The sequence below is a fragment of the Nilaparvata lugens genome, chromosome 1 (assembly GCF_014356525.2).
Source record: "Nilaparvata lugens isolate BPH chromosome 1, ASM1435652v1, whole genome shotgun sequence".
Classification (NCBI taxonomy): domain Eukaryota; kingdom Metazoa; phylum Arthropoda; class Insecta; order Hemiptera; family Delphacidae; genus Nilaparvata; species Nilaparvata lugens.
Window position 1 is genome coordinate 21,315,520 of NC_052504.1, and position 10,503 is coordinate 21,326,022.

Here is a 10,503-nt window from a genome sequence, read left to right on the forward strand (position 1 = left end):
CCACCTCGCCTGAATATATTATTTAAGCCGTCAATGGACCTTACGACTGTCATACTTCAGCCGGGACCGACAGTGAACGTACCCATCCGATAACACGGGAGTGATCTGGTCAAAAACGTTTGCTAATGAGCGGGTTTGACCGGGGATCTCTTGGCTGCTACGCAAGCACTCTATCCACTAGACCACGGATCACTCCGTTTCACCATTCCTGAACAACTTCTAAAACCAAATATTTATTGTAATATAGACTGTTCTGCAGTACTAATTCAATATTGAATACAAATATATATACCAAGTAGACAGGTAAAATCTATATAAATAAAAATCGAGCCTCAAATTTTGACATTCAAAAACTTTTTCATGTGTGCACCGAATTTGATTTTTTTTAGTTGTGTTCGTTATGTTCAGGTTTATGGCCTATCAAATTTATAATCCGACTTCAGGACTCTTTCCTACGGTCCTTCAAAGTTTACATGTAATCCTTATGGGAGAAGTTGTGAGCTGGCCACACACAGAAATAAAAATAAGATGTTATAATCATTGCGTCATCCAACAGCCGTAGGCAGATAGTAGACAAGAGTGTCTGCTGCACGATAACTGCCCATGTATTTTATTCTAAAGGCCCCGACTAAAAACAAAATGACTGTTCTGTGTGTAACCATCCAGCAGTGCGGCCTCAGGTTGGGTACGCGCCACCTTAGTCCTCCGACACACCCAGAACCTGACAGGAGTGGACAGCGACTATCTCATCCATCGACACCGTACGCCAGCGACAGGGAAAGACTGTTTTGAAAGAGTCTCGAATTGGCGTGTGCGTTAGGCGCCAAAACCGGACACTTTTACATCCGTACAGAAACGACAAAGTCAGACACATCAAATCTCTGACACTTCAAAAACAAGACAGTCAGGTTATACTTCTTGGACGGACTGTACTACGCAGAGCTGACTGGTTTTCAAACAATGGTATTGTTCTGATGAATCCCCACATGTAGGCTATTCTTAACAAGACCATTGACAATTTTATTTCTGAAACCTATCACTCTTTTCTATCCCTCTTCGTAGTAATATCAGTCGATGACTTATCTTGTAACTGTATAATTCCTATTTATCAGTCCTATATATATTTTATAAGTCCTATATATAATTCCTATTTTGTGCAGCTGATTATTGGTGACTCGACACATCTGTCTCGTTTTCAACTGACAATGGCAAACTCTTTCGATCAGCTGTTTTCAACTGACGATGAAAAACTCTCTTGGATCAACTGTTTTTAACTGACGACGGAAAACTCTCTCAGTCAGCTGCTACTCGGTTGATGAATATTATTAGAGTACCTTATCATTTTTAAGTTCCCTCAGTGAGTTATCCTAAACATGAGTCCTAATCCAAATGATGATTGTCGTATCACAAACTCTATATTTCAAACTTAATCAAAATCGTTAGAGCCGTTTTCGATTTCCATCAGACATACAAACAAACTAACAAACAGAAATTGAATACGATGATAAATACGTCTATAGTAACATCCATATGGGAACGTCTGTTATAGTAGACTGCACAAAACTAATCCGATGTTAGTTGGAAGAGCTGAGTACCTCCTCACCCCTTACCATAAACTTTGCCAATTCTTCAGGTGTACTGTATTATGAAAATATCAATATCAATTTTTACTTATAATCAGCTGCCTAGGGGGCCTAGGCCCCCCTCAAGGATCAGATAAATAATGAAAATGCGGGTCTATCTACACGAATCCTCAGAGTCTCATAATGATTTAATACTTTTCTTATCAGCAGTAGTATAATTCCTTCTACAGTATCAAAAATGTAGCAAAATTGCCTTGAAAGTATGGGTAGAGAGTAATAAATAATATATTTTTCTCTGTGGTATAATTTGAATACAGAATGGGTACACTTATTGATCAGAGCACAATAAGTGAGTTATTGAATAAATTTCAATGTGAGAATTAACAAGTTGCAAGATGTCACAGTGAAAGCAAAAGAAAGGGCACAATCAGACAATCAAAAATGTATGTAAAGGGTTGTTGAGAATTAAGGAAACAGCTTGATGTATCTTCAGCTTTCTAACTGGAAGTTATTTTCCAATTAGAATATGATCCACAATGAAATTGTTGAAATTGTCATTGTAAAAGAAAAATTTATCTTTTTCCATGATTTTTAAGAAATCTGTTTCAGTGTATTCCTACTCTAGGGCCTCTCTGTAGACCCATATTTCTAATAAATATTCCATGATTGAATTAAATAACTAATAATGTATATGTTTGTATTGATACTTCAACCACATTTGTATAAAATTGGAAAAAATGAAGCATATAATAACATCTTCTAATGTAACATTTATGGGGAAAAACCCAGGTCCCTCTATCCTTTGGGGGTATATTCCTCCCCCCCAATACCCCTTGGTTTTTACCCCCCCCCTTAGCAGTTTGGTGAAATGGCACCACTGAAGTTGAATGAAATCAACTTGGTAATTGTATGGCAAGATTACGATACATATGAGCTCTACTTAGAAATGGATTGTGAAACAAGATAATTGTACTGGAATGTAATAAACTGTGATATTTTCATGATTATATAAAAGCAATTTAGCCATTCATTTCAATCATTGAGAGAAAAACCAATAAGATGCTCATATCATCTTCTCAAATCTTAATACATTAACAATACACTACCGGTAATTCACGTGTAAATAATACTGATGTGGTCGATTTCAATGAACATTAAATGAAATCTTTGTTTTCTTCTAAATGTCTATACTTGAGCATTCTGTTAATTTCGAACAGAGATCACTTTTACGGAGTTTTCTCAGATGATGCAGCAATCACTGAGGAATATCCAACACATAACTCAATAATCCAGGAGAGAGTCATCTAAAATTAAAACTATTATTGCAATATTGCTAAATTATTAGTGTTTTTCAATAAATTATTAATCCTATAAATGTCTCTTAATTAAATGATAAGTTATGGAGTTCCAAATATTATAATATTTTTCGCATTCCCATTTTTCTTTTTTTTATATTTGAATCGCTTCATTTGGGTCACTCGTTGTTTAGTCGAATATAGTATTTAATAGTATTATTCAGGTATATTTATCACATAAATCTCTCTCAGCAGCTACTATATAAACGCTTAAAATAGGTTGCTAGGGAACGATAATGATAAGAATATGTGATGAATAATCTATCCTGTTCTAGGCGAGCAATATTTCTGTATCACAGATATCCAAAAACTTCAACACTAAAATGTGAATATCTTTGAAACGGTTTGATATATTTATGAGCGATTTCCACCATTCATTGTCTCTTGAAATTCTTTATTATTCGAATCTTGTATTAAAACCTTCCCATAGAAAATTTTTGATTCAATGTGGCGGAACGAAGATGGCAGACCAAAATTATTTTGAAGCTACCTATAGAATTTTTTTTCAATTTGAATAGAATCCCAGTGGAGCCCACTGTTATATTATCTTTGGAAAAGGAACATTAAGCTGTTTTCCTATTAATATTACGCTGTAGGCCTACGTGAATCCATAGGACTTCATAGGTTTCTCCGTATGGTTAAATGATTCAGAATCAGAATTCAAATTTTATTAAATCAATAATACCAACGACATAGCAACTGCCATCACAATTTGTATCATTAATATTACGCGTATGCTACTGAAGGATAATAGTCAGGCAGACACACAGGAGCAAGTTATTTTGTCTCATGCAGTACTTTCAATGTTACTTTTATATCCTGAAAAAGGACGAAGAAGTGAGTAAAATATTTTGTTGTTCAACGAACTTGACCTGTAAAAAGGTTCGAAGAGTGCGTGTTCAAAATTTGAAGCTGATCGATCAACCCTTTCTAAAGTTATTGTAGTGCATTCAAACAAACAAGCAAACCCACAGACTGGCAACAACTTTGAACTTGAGTAAAAAGTAAGAACTTGCTAACGTTCGTTCAACAAATATTATTGAGAGAACAACGGGCGGTATTATCAAGTTGGGAGCACATAACTTGAAGGAGTAAAATTATTTCAGTGTAGGGGATTGTGTATTTCACAAGAGAGTGTGGTTCTGAGGGATATAGGCCTATAGTGAGAAAGTGAAGAAATGAGGATTTAATTGAATTGCAGTTTTAGTTTTTTTTTTTGCACGGCCGGCCCTCTCTCACATTCAACCATTAACCCTCCAGTACGATGCTACATCAACTATATTATACAATCCTACTCGGTGGAATGGGGGAATTCACAATATTACAAGCAAGAGTTGATAGTAATGAATATTTTTGACACAAAGAAATTTACAAATCTAGGCATGGGAAAGTCAAATTCAAGATAGGTTGTAGATAATTATGTCTGAAGCATTATATGAAATAATAACAAAACCCTGAGGGGTTTTGAAGAAAGGAGAGCATTAGCACACAACCGGGTAAGAGAGAGAGTTAGAGAGATAGAGAGAGAGCGAGAGAGAGAGAGAGAATGAGAGAGGAAGCAATAGAACTAAATAAGGTTGAGATAAGAGACAATGTCACGCAGGAGTATTGTCCACACTTCTACAGTCACACTAAGTTCTAAAAAGAATATTTCAAAGAAAGTACAGTCTTCGCCAAAATTGAAACCAGTTTACTTCCAAGCTATTCTGTCAGCTTAACTCACATAAGCGTCAAAAGCTGATAGCGACAACCAGAGACTGTTTTCCAGGTAGAGAAATTAGTCACGGACTCGCCCCGCCAAAACAAGACACTTCTTTTTCAGCACAAGAACGACAAAAGTTGCCACCGCCAAAACAAGACTGATTTTCAGTGCTAGGATGGATGTGTCTGACTTTGACGGTGGTGTATCCTGACATCGTCCCCCTCAGGTTAAGACTTACATGTTCTAAAGCTCTGAAGACATAGCTTTGTCTCGAATAATTGTGCTGTCTTCGGTGTTTAGAATTAATTGATGTTTAGTCAATTTTTCGTTACAGTTATTACATATTTTAGTTATTAGTCACATATATACAGCTACTTATTCAGACTCATTATTAATCGATCTGTTCTTCAATTTTCTTCCTACTGATTCACAAAATTTTAATTCTTAATAATGCCGCGGTACGAACGACGTCCAGACTTGGGTCATAGATCTCGAAATGCTGTAAATTTATTATATGCATGGGAAAATCAGCAGCAAGGAGATATACCATTCAATTCCCAGCGAGCTGCATTCAACTATAACTCTAGTCAATTGTTGTTGCTATTGCCACAATGAACATTGTGTGTCAGTACTGTGGGGCATATAAGTATAGAAATGAAGCAACCGGATTGGGTTGCGCCAGTAATCAAGACCAATTGTTTCAATTTACTCCACCACCAGAACCACTTTATTCATTGGTTTCCGGAAATGGAGCAGACTCCAAACATTTTTTGAAAAATATCCAGCAATACAACAATTGCTTTCAAATGACATCATTAGGGGCAACAAAAATTGTTCAGGATAGATTTATGCCTACTTTCAAATTTTAGGAACAAATTTATCACCGAATTCATTCTAAAAGTTTCTAAAAGTTATGTACTCTCATCTACATATTTATTTTCTGTTCTGAATATGTTAATTGTTAATTTTTTCCATTATAATGTAGTGCTAGTATGCAATGGGTCTTGCAAGACCTGGCAATACATTGTCATTTGTGATAAACAATCAATAAAGAATCAATTCATTGCCAATGACAGATAGTTACTACAAATTTTTGCAAATTTATTTTATGAGCGATTCAGAAAAACAAGTCAATCAGCGTTGTGCACACAACACTTCAGTAAAAAGGCCAATTATATTGAACAACTCCAAATATTTTTCCATCAACACAATGTATTGATTGCATCATTCAAGACTGCACTAGACCGCATGCCATCTGATTACCACAAAATTATTGTCATCAGAGCTGATAAGACACCTGGCAGACAACACCCAAGACGTTTCAATGCCCCTACAATTGACAAACTGTGTGTGATTGCTTCCATTCAAACCAATAAGCAAGAAGCACCTGGATGCAAAATGCCGCATCGCGCCTCCTCAGGTGTGCATCCAGCTAAAGTTTGTCATGAGATGCATTAACTATTTGGCGGTACGAAGTTCGCCGGGCCAGCTAGTTAAACATCAAAACATCAATTAAACATTCTCAAAACTGTTCCATAATAACGTTATCAGAATGTTGAGGATCCTGGTATTCATTTCCATTTTAAGAAAATGTTAGTACCACTATTTTCAAATCGTTTTTTCAAGCTTTCTAAAAACCATTGAAAATCGAATGAAATTTGTCGTGATTCTTTAACTTCATTATTAATTGAAATACACTACTAAATAGACCTATACTGAACATAATTTATTTCGGCTAAAATGACTAAAATTCACTGGCATTCTCAAATTGTCACACTGGCAAAAGAGTAAATTCTGATACTGTATTTCTGATGTCTTATCATTCAAATATGTGTTATTTGGTCAATATCTACATGAATCTGAACATATTGATTCTACATTTACTACGATTCTCCAAAGTACTGCGGTACTTTTTTTTATTTTTTTTAACTAAATCAAACAGATCTTTTATAATTAATCAATACCATATTAATAAATTAATCATCAAACAATTATCCCATTCCAAATATATCTGAGCAATCACAAAAATAAATGGAAATAATATGGATAAACTTTAAATTTGAAATTTTCAAAATTAATTGACAGATTTCAAAAATTATAAATGAAAAATGTTCAGAATGTTTAACAAATTCTTCAATATTTAATCAACTCAATTTTTTCGTTCGATTTCAATTTTTTTGATTGCATGGTATTCATTTCTTGTAGACTAGCGCACAACACGACTCATAACAACTAATAGTCACTAACTAATTAACGAATTCTTGACACTGTCGTCCCAATACTGTACTCTGTACTGAATTGAACCGAATACTCTGTCAATAAACAATAAATTCGTCTGGCATCGAAGCAATTTCCGGTTGATGACCTCATGTCTGGAGAATTAGTTAGCGATAGCAGAGTACACTTTTATTGTCTTCCTTTTCTATAGTGTATGAAAAAATCCAGAATTATAGGGAATAATAAAGAGTTCTGGCATACAAATCTACGAATTAAAGAGATTGAAGATAAGCCAGCGTTCAATTATGGGGTGATTCATCTCAACAAAATTTGCACACAGTTGTTTAAAATTCTAAATAAGGCACTCAGGTGTATAGAGAAAGTGAATAAGTTAGATTCTGGTAGGCCTTTATTCAAAAACTGCTTTTTAACTGTACCATCTTTGTATGAAGTTATAGAATAGAATTTGACTGTCTTTATTTTTGAAGTTGAAATGTGAAAACGAGTGTTGTAGACCAAAATTCGAATATGCATTAGTACAATACACGAAACAGAGCAGATTATCATATGGTGACTCACTATTTGGATATTGCCTATTGTAGGCTATTTTATCAAAAACCAGATTATATTGGAAATAAATTTTATAAGAAGTTACCGTACCACAACTCCCTAAAAGTAATGATGATTTGAAGATCATCAACAAATTAGTGGTTATGAGTATTTTATAGTATACAAGAGTTCCTTTCAAATGAAGACTAGGTTTGATTTACTTAATGTAGAGTAAACTTAGTGTTGATGTAAAATTATTTTTCTGACTTGTCTTATACTCCAAAACTTGGAGTCCCTAGGACGCAATCTTAGAAAAAATTATACTACAAATTATCAAGGGGACAGAAATGCATTGCTTCACTACGAATATATAGGTTTTTCAAGGGACCGTGCTTCCACTGCAAATTGTAGAGGATTACGAATTATAGAGGTCCGGATTATCGACGTTCTATTGTATTTATTGGCTAAATAATATTATTTGAGCCTGAAACATTTAGAGAAAAACAGAAGATTCCAAACCAATCTTATTCGAAAATTCCAGTAGACTAGACTAGAGTTCCAGTATAGTAGACTATATAGTTCCTCATTGAGAAGCAATTGTATGTTGTGCTTCAAACGATTCTGCTGCATCCGCCTACTCCCATAATATACTGCATATAAGCTTTCAAGTGGAACAACTTTTACTATTACCATGAAAATGTTAATATGATGTGAATAATAAATAATATTCACAATCGACGATCTTTTTACATAAATTACAAAAATAATACACATATTGTAGAGGAAAGGTGAAAGGTGTCTTCTGCAGTCCCAAGACATCCTGGGTGTATTGAAAACATTGTAATAAACTTTTTGGGTCCTAGTAGGTCACTTGGGATAGAATGTGTCAATAGAAAATTATAACTCTTCATATCCATTATTAAATCATTCACTCTACTTGAAATTTCATTTATTATTATTACTATTTTATGATAATTTATTATCAATAACCATCAGACCATCATACAAATATCATCTGAATGATATTCAGACAACTCAACACATATTCTTCTAATAGTAATTGTTTGTAACATTGTTTAGTAACCTTGTCACTTATTCAATTCAATCATTATACATCATTTTCCTTATATTCTGTGCCTGAATTGACAGTTTATTGATGGAATACATTACGTTTATAAGAAGTATAATCTACATTATACAGCTATGAAAATGTAGATAATGAATATTTATCTGGACAACTCAGTTGAATTGTATATTTTGTTTTTCTAGGGAAGGTAATTATGCGATTGAGGAATTCGTGTGAGGTGATACATCTTTTGATCTCAACTCTTGGGACTTGAAGGGACAACAGGGACTGGAAGGTGAAATTCAGAGAATAAGTGCTGTAAATATTTTTCCAATAGAGCTGAAGATTTATATTTAATATAATATTAAAATTATGTATTATTTTGAACATCACTAGTTTAAGCATTATAGGTTCAATTTACTGGTCAATATTTAATCATTTATTTTTCCTAGAAGTCAACATCACTAAAAGTTTAGTGCAGCTCCAAAAGGAAATTGTTGTTGGGAAGGTTATCATGAGAACCTCATTATTCTACAGATGGAAATAAATGAGAAATTGCATTTCTTCATGAATTTGATTTTGTATTAATTATAGATTCAAAGCATTCCTTTCATGTTCAGGCATTGTCTCTTTTCATCTTAATTTTTTGTTATTTTTATGAATTAAATTCTCAATGTAGACTATTAAATTAAAAAATCTCAACCAGCTATTGCAATCGATTAATCTGTAAAGAATTAATTGATATTTGTATATACTTAATGAATGAAATAAATATAAATTTCAAATAATAATATGATATTCCTTTTTTGTTATATAATTCAATATTTTTACATGAATCATGATATTTCAAAATTCATGAATCTCCTGTTGAAATTCGAATAATTGATACTTGATATTAAGGAACTAATTTGGATATAAAGTTGAAAAAATGTAACTAACCTTATAAAAAATGAATTTTAGTTTAAATTTTTTTTATTTGAACTATTTTTTTTTTAAATAAATTATATTATCTTCGTAATTTTTGTAAATATATTTTTTTCTGCGTAAATTTAAGTGATCATAAATTAATGTACTATTCAATTTCACATTTTAATTGATTATCGTTTTAAATGTTAACAGATGTAGCTTTATAAGTTGTTACTGTAATAATTATTTATTTTAAGTAACTTATCCAATGATTAAAGGTGTTATACGTATACTGATTGAATTATTCATGTTTGTTTCCATATTAGCATTCTTGCTTAACGTATGCAGATAGTCTGAGGAAAAGTCCCTCCCAAATTGTTGAAATGTTGCAAAGCACACAGACGTCCGTCTGTCTGCTGCTGAATTTGTTCAATTTTTTCTATAGTCTTCATTAAATGATCTTGAATTCATCAATTTGCTAGCCAATTATTTCTATAATGTTTTGAGACTTGCCTGATTTTAAAACTCTTGAAGACATGTACCAGAGTGAATGCACCATTGTGTGCATTGTGTACCAGAGTGATTCATTATGCAATGTAATGCAATAGAATTTTTTGCATGAACTATAGGGTTGCAATATTCAAGGGTTTTTAACATCGATAATAGCTAGTCTATTATATGAATTGTATAACATAAATTCTTGAAGAAATGACAATGGCTTATTGTTTGACTCCAAAATGCAGTAAGTTCAAATAGTAAGTTCAATCATCTTCGAGTATTCGACTTTTGGAACAATTTATGAAAAAACATTAGTTTGAATAACATTGCGTTAATTTTAGCTTTAATCATCAAAAAAATATTCCTTCTTTTTATTGTCTCTAGAGGAGTCTAGCATTTTTATTGTAAAGGAAGTAATTTATTATCTCAATGCAAATCGATTCCAGTTTTGAAAAAGAAATCGCAAGGAATTATCAGCCAAATATCTTATCACAGAAACATTCCTAGTTAGATTATTCATTCATTTTATGTAAAACGGAAATGAACATAAGTCGTAATCAGAATAAGCATTAAATTTGATGTTTCATTTCCTAAATTATAAATCAATACTGTACTGTAGCGGTTTAC

At 32.9% G+C, this 10,503-nt stretch overlaps 1 protein-coding gene across 1 annotated transcript in view; it reads left to right on the top strand.

The window, feature by feature from the left end:
- Positions 1-9,679, top strand: part of LOC111043578 (mediator of RNA polymerase II transcription subunit 14) — a 43,288-nt gene extending 33,609 nt beyond the window's left edge. The window contains exon 19 of the mRNA XM_039421904.1: positions 8,676-9,679. The gene's annotated coding sequence lies outside the window, so the exon portion shown is untranslated. The remainder of the gene's footprint in view (positions 1-8,675) is intronic.
- Positions 9,680-10,503: the final 824 nt, after the last annotated feature.